At 37.8% G+C, this 7,307-nt stretch overlaps 1 long non-coding RNA gene across 1 annotated transcript; it reads left to right on the forward strand.

Annotated features, from left to right (window-relative positions):
- The first annotated feature begins 3,080 nt into the window (after positions 1-3,080).
- Positions 3,081-5,819, forward strand: LOC309502728. Its single transcript, XR_014207385.1, has 2 exons — positions 3,081-3,406; positions 4,169-5,819. It is a non-coding gene; the product is annotated as an uncharacterized lncRNA (long non-coding RNA).
- Positions 5,820-7,307: the final 1,488 nt, after the last annotated feature.

The raw sequence follows: 7,307 nt of genomic DNA on the forward strand, positions 1-7,307 counted from the left end.
AAATCTTATAAAACGGGGCCACATTTCCACATTTTTCCAAATTATTTTTTTAATGGCATTGTGTTTTTTTCTACTATGTGTCTGAGGTTTATTCTAAACCAGAGGAGGGCGCTCTTGAATTGGCATGAGATATGAAGCACATAACCTTTGGAACTCTTGCAAACAACCTCAAAAGTCTTGAAGATATTCATCACCATATTTTCAGCTACATAATCCAAATGTTTGTAATAATGAGCTACACTGAAATCTCCTTTGTCACATACCATTTGTAAATTTCATGACGGCACATTGCGTAAAAGCATTATTATCTTTTGGATATCTGGCTGAGAAAAGATGCCAAAGAAGTTGATAAACTTCTAATGAATCCTTCTGTGTGGTGATTATTTATAATTACGCAGATTGCGATAGCAGCTAACACTGCTCCTTCCACTCAGTGACAGGGCTATCTTTCATCATTACTGAAATGTGTATGAATCAACACAAAGGCGGTTTTCCAAAGCTGCTGACGCAAAAGGATTATTAGGAGTTTTTCTTCTCCGCGGGGAGAGGCTAACTGCATTAGATTGGTGTTATTCAGGGAAAACAGCCTCGATGTCTTTACACCCTGGGGATTTTGGTCTGTCTCCAAAGATCAGAAATTCTGCCACACAAGACTAAACAAGTAGACAGATTTTGTGCACTGCCCTGAAGCCCATCTATACATTTGGATGCAGAGTTAGTGCTATATAGCAGCTCCCAGTATTCCTAGCCTGGATAAGGAGTCTTAATCTGACAATGTGTTTGTCACATAGCTTTGTATGTGAGATTACAAACACTTAAAAGTTTTACATCAAAAATAACATTCATTTAATGTTCACCATTTGTAATTACCTTTTAGTTAATTACCTTTATGCCTTTGGAATCAATTGTATGATGTTTTGTACCTTGGAAACTTAGGGCCCTATCACACACCCGGCGCAATGCAGCGCCAGGCACAACGCAATTGTTTTTTGCTAGTTTCAGCCCGGCGCAGTTATCATTTTCACGTCCTGCGCCACGTTGTTTAAATAGCAAATGCATTTGCGCCCATCTGTTGGCCCATGGGCGTGCTGGTCTGAAAACGTGTTGCGTTGTTGGTGCGTTGCTATTTTCAGGCAACTGAAATGGACTGCGCCATTGACCAACTGAAACCTGGTCTAAAGTCAATGGCGCAGTATTTCTTTAGTTATTTAAAGGGCACATTAGTAATATGCGCCTATAGGTGGGTCCACAATGCACGTACACTCTGCTTATTACACACACAGGGACGTGCAGCAGTCACGCTAATCACTCCGCCCAAGTAGCCACTCCGCCCAAGTAGCTGTGCTCCTACGCCTAGTGAGAATATAGTTCCCAGTATTTATACGATTAAAAATGGTCTCTGTCTCATATAGCCTTGTTATTTGTACACACTGTGACTATACAGATCACAACACATAAATAGGAAAATGTTTGCATTATTTTGTCACTTATTGGGATTAGTATGCTACCTTATCCATTTACATCCAGTCTTTGTGCTAAGCTAGGCTAGCGGTGGATGCGTCAAATAACACTTACAGAACGCACAGAAATGAAAAAGGTATGTATGGACTTACAGTATCTAATACTGTGAATAAGCTAAAGTCCCAAAAAGTCGGAGTGTTCCTTTAAAGGGATACTCCACCGTTTTTTCATATTAAACTATGTTATTCCCTTAACTAAGACGAGTTGATACATACCTCTCTCATCTCAGTGTGTGCACTTAATCGCTCTGGCGCGCGGTGACACTTTGGTAGCACTTAGCTTAGCCCAGTATATTCAATGGTATCTAACAGCAATGAATTTAGAAGTGACCAAACACATCAACGTTTTCCCTATTTAAAAACAGTTACACGAGTAGTTATACGACCAAGTAGGGTGACACAAAATAAAACGTGGCGCTTTTCTAAGCGGGTTAAAAAGGATAACTATAATGTATGGTGGAATAGCACTTTCGGGAGTACTTCGACTCGGCGCAGTAAAAAGTCACGCCTGATCCTCTTCCCACTATTGACAGAAGTGAGAGGAAGTGGATCATTGAACTTGCGCCCTGTGCTTTAGACCATGCGCTTAGATCATTAAAATAGGGCCCTAAATTATTACTTATTGTGTTTGATGTTGCTTTGAACTATCTATTCATCAAAGAATCCTGAAAAAAAAGGGTCACGGTTTCCACAAAATATTAAGCAACACAGCTGTTTTCAACATTGATAATAATAAGATATGTTTCTTTAGCTGCAAATCAGCATATTAGAATGATGATGGATCATGTGACACTGAAGACATTAAACGTAGCGTCAGTTCTGGCAGGTCACGTCAGTCAATTGCTGCTCTCCCTTCTCTTACCCATGCTAGGCTGCATGGATGCGCAGGGAATTCTTTCCCAGAACCGGACCATACCGCCAATTAGTAATGATGCTGAAAATTCAGCTTTACCATCACAGGAATAAATGACTTTCTCAAATACAGTATAAAGTTATTATAAATTGTGAAAATTTTTCACAATATTGCTGTTTTTACTTTATTTTTGATTTATTATTATTATGTTTTTAAGTGCAGCTTTGGTGAGCAGACTTCAAACATAACTAGCATAATAATTTGAGCGAAAATACGGATGATTAGTAATAATAATAATAATAATAATAATAATAAATCCATAATGCATCTTATGTGTTTCTTTTTGAAGGATTGCAGGATAGTTTAAGCAATCCAAAATTGAGTGAGAGTTAGTTCCCCCAGTAGGCAATATGGTCTTAAATGGGTAAAGGCCGTCAATAGCCAATCACAACCAGAGATTTTCTGTATTTCCATTTCTGTTCAGTCATCAAATCACATTCTTGTTGAATCTGTACTCTATTTTTGTCAATGTTTTTATAGTTTGATAAAAAAAAAAAGGAGACATCTATGAAAATAAATGATTTGCTGTTTGCGTCATCGGTGGGTTTCTCTATTACATAAACAAATGCTTTTTATTGTCAGTAGTGTGTAACCAGATTCAAATGTTAATCAAGTTGTGTTTATCTAAGTTGTGTTTTCTCATGGAGAGAGAGAGAGAGAGAGAGAGAGAGAGAGAGAGAGAGAGAGAGAGAGAGAGAGAGAGAGAGAGAGAGAGAGAGAGAGAGAGAGAGAGTTCCTCTGAGATATGACACTGTCTCGCGCAGCGGTTTGAATTTTAATAGCTCAGTGTGGGAAGGCCTTAAGTGCACTCACACATCGATGACATCACGGGTCCCCACAGTGCTGAGCTGAAGGCGGCACAAACAGAGGTGACAACCAGTGCAAACGGGGCAGAACGAAAACCCAGGGCTCAGCAACAGACAGAGAGCGCACAATCATGTCTGTGTGACCCAAAATCATTAAAGACAACAAGGTCAGTTCCCTTCTACACAGTGGTTTATCTCTTATTTAAACATTATGGACTGTACATTTGACACACTGCCAAAGTTTACTGTAGATGAGCGTGACGTGACGTATCTTTAGCTTGTTCCTTTTTTTTTGTTGCTAAGGTAGCCATTTGACCTATTCAGTGAAGCATGATTACAAATCCTGTCTCCCATGGCCGAGTTCTCAAAAGCATGCAGGCAATACATTTACAAAACTCTAATGTGTTAATTTAGTTCAGTTAAGTACAAACATGACACAATGGCCAAAGACATCTGTCTAACACATAAACCAACAATTTGCCATGTGGATTGTTGTGGAATTTAGTGAACTTTATAGACTTTAGTTCAGTGATATGGAAATTGACTTTCTGTATTATTTTTTAATTAGGCCTCATTTGTTAATGTCAGGTGTATGTCAGTTTGTTTGTGTTTTGCGGCCGTTTACACAATTTTCAAAAACTTTTAATGCTTTTTGGCCGGTCATTTACACGACAACGGCGTTTTGGACGCCTGAAAACGCAAGCATTTGAAAACGAGTGTCAAAGTGCAAGTTTTTAAAAACGATACCGTTATTGTCTCTGTGTAAACTACAAAAACTCAAATTTGTGAAAACTGTGACGTCATGCGTATGAGTATTACTGTAGGCTTTTGTGTTCAGTCTATTAGGCACGCAGCGTTTCTTTACAAAGTGGCATCGCCAACTACTGGCCTGACATGAATAATACAGCTTTATTTTGTCGTTTTCACAGATCCTTGTGAACAGGGATTGTTTCCACAACGTTTTCATCTGTACTTTAAAAAGGCAAAGGAAAAACTTTTCTGTGTACCCATAGTTAGGTTTGCCTTGTCTACCTGCCCATCTATTCACTGGTTAGTTTCATTGGTTACTGATTGTTACGCATCTGTTTCAGTTTCTGTTGACTAGCCTCCTTGTGTATTCAAAATGTCAGTTTACACAGTTCTTTGTTTGGTGTTGTATACGTCTTTGTGGATTATTATTACTCCAGAGATTTCCTATGATTTATTGATTAAAAACTGTTTTTGTTTCAGCCTCCAGAAAGTGACAGTTAACATTAGTTAATACCACTAACAAGGCTCAAAATAGCCTCACACTAACACGGTAGCATAATGAGGGTCCATACATGCAAACCGAAGCATTGAGAACTTTGTAAGTGTACAGACAGTTTAATAAGAAGATACTTTATAAAGACAGTACATTACGCGTTTACATGCAGGATCCATCTTGGAAAACAGTCTCGACTAGTCGAGCAACGAACGCCGCGCTAAGTGAGCTGGTCGATAGGAATTACGCATAGTGAAATCTAACGTAGCACGGCGTTCGTGACTCGATTAGTCGAGACTGTTTTCCAAGATGGATCCTGCATGTAAACGCGTAATGTACTGTCTTTATAAAGTATCTTCTTATTAAACTGTCTGTACACTTACAAAGTTCTCAATGCTTCGGTTTGCATGTATGGACCCTCATTATGCTACCGTGTTAGTGTGAGGCTATTTTGAGCCTTGTTAGTGGTATTAACTAGCGATTTACTTTTACTTACTCTGTGCCCCATATACTATTGTTATGAGCTAATCTGTTTTTAAAGATAAAACACTTTATATTCGATTATCATGAAAACGCATCTCAGGGAACGATCGACTCGGTAACCATGTGTTAATTACCCCTAGGTTAATTTTTCACTGGATTTGTCCTTTAACATTCACTGAGACCTTATTGAAAACTGTTACCTTGACATCTAAATCCACTTTTTGTAATGTTCAGTTAATGCTTTTGTCTGAAATCTTCTTTTGAGTACTTTCCTTATCAAATATTTGTGATTAATGAAAACATATCATCTAATTAACTGGTTTAATCATCAGGCATTGTGCTAAAGTGGGGGAGAGTGGAGTGTCTTAAATGCACTGCTGGTCACATAGCACTCTCCTGTGTCACCCTCAACTCTGACACGTGACAGGAAACTTGATCTGCACGTACTCCATGGGAATGGGAAACAGACTGCCGGATCTCCACACAACTCCCTTCTTACTCCACGTCTTGCCGTGGGACACTCACCACAATGCAAACGTCATTAACTTGTGCAATCTACAGGCTGCATTTTATTGTAGTGTACATTTTCTGAAATTGAATTATTCAAATTGAATTATCCAGGTTCCCAAGTTGTATATTACCTTAAAATGTATTAGTCTGTAAATAATCTTAATATGGTTTTATCTTTAATAGCCTTGGAGAATCCAGGATATTTCAGATTAGGGGCATTTTAATTTCAGCATTTGATTGGACAAAAATTGGACACGCCCAAGAGTGCAAGATGAGTCATCAAAATGTTTTGGTCCGTTTTGTCTCAAGAATGGTCAAATAAATAATGTGATGTTTTCATTTTATTTTTTTCTCATTCATTATGAAATACGGATAATGTGACATGCACACGCAAAATGATGAATGCACTCCATTTCTGTGAAATCCATCCCGACAGCTCTAAAATCTGAATCATTATTATTTATCAACATGTCTTTGGGTAAAGACATGTTGGGAGATGGATTTTTCTTTGCACTCTCCCATTAATAAAAAAATCTATGCAAACTGCGGCAATGAAAAGAGGCCTTGACAAAGACCCTGAGGTGCTGGAACGTTACTCTGAACCTATTAGTCCACTTTAGACATTCTACTAACTATACGTTTGCAACTACATGAACTAACTCTCATATAGAGTATTAGTAGACTGCTAGGTTAGGGTTAGGTTAGTAGAATAAGTTGACATGTACTTGCAAAATAACTTCTAGTTAGTAGAATGTCTGTTGGCGGATCATCATGATAAAGAGTTAGCAGATTTTAAGCAGACAGACTACTAATACTCTAATGACTGCTAGTTGGCATGTAGTTGCAAACTTACTTATAGTTAATAGAATGTCTAAAGTGGACTTTCAAAATAAAGTTTTAACCAAAAAAAATTACGTAGTGTAGGTTTAAGGACATTTGAGAACAATTCAGTATCCTTTACTACATCATCGTCATCATCATGATCATCGTCAATAGTATTATCAACAGGAGCAGTAGTAGTTATTATTATTATTAAACACTGTTGCGTATTTCAGTTTGAGCATTTTTCATTTCAAAATGCAAGTAATGAGAGAGGGAGAGGGTGAGAGGTTCTCACTTGCTTCAGTGCTCTCAGGGTCAGCTGTTTGCTGAATGACGCACATTGAGCCCCAGTTAATATTGTACAGGAGGCATTGGCGTCTGACTGAGCATTCCATTACAGGCCTTTCATGCTGAGTTCACTAAGCAGCTGTGTGCTGATTTAGCTGGCTCTCTCTCTTTCTCTCTCTCTGTCTATCTGCCCTGAGATCAAAGTCTGGGTCATTTACCAACATTACAGAGAAGGGACATAATGCAGATCAATGGCATAACAGAGGAGTTCATTGCACAGCACAGTTTTAATTGGTCTAATTCTAACAGCTTGTTTTTGGTTCTGTTTACCATACTGTTTTGTATAATGTACATGAGTAGTTGACATAACATGGACTATTTTGCTATCAATATCAATATATTTTTGGTTAAATATTATGAATTTATAAGAGGAAATGTGTATCATAGATAAACGATAACCATTTGTTTATTTTCACCCATTTTAATAACCTTCTTACCTTCACTGTTTTATTTTAAGTGAAGTCCTTAAGTGTTCCTGGAGTGTGACAAGTACTTTTTATATGTGCAAATATTGCACATTTCATATCATGAAAACGTGTGTATAACAAAGGGGAAAAAACAGGTTTATATATTTACCATCAATAAATCTAATTAGTTTGAATCTCATACATTTTAGCTAAAACAATATTGCTTGTTCCACAGCTAGCCATATTTTAACATAC

Source organism: Leuciscus leuciscus (assembly GCF_965113295.1).
Source record: "Leuciscus leuciscus genome assembly, chromosome: 7".
Lineage (NCBI taxonomy): Eukaryota > Metazoa > Chordata > Actinopteri > Cypriniformes > Leuciscidae > Leuciscus > Leuciscus leuciscus.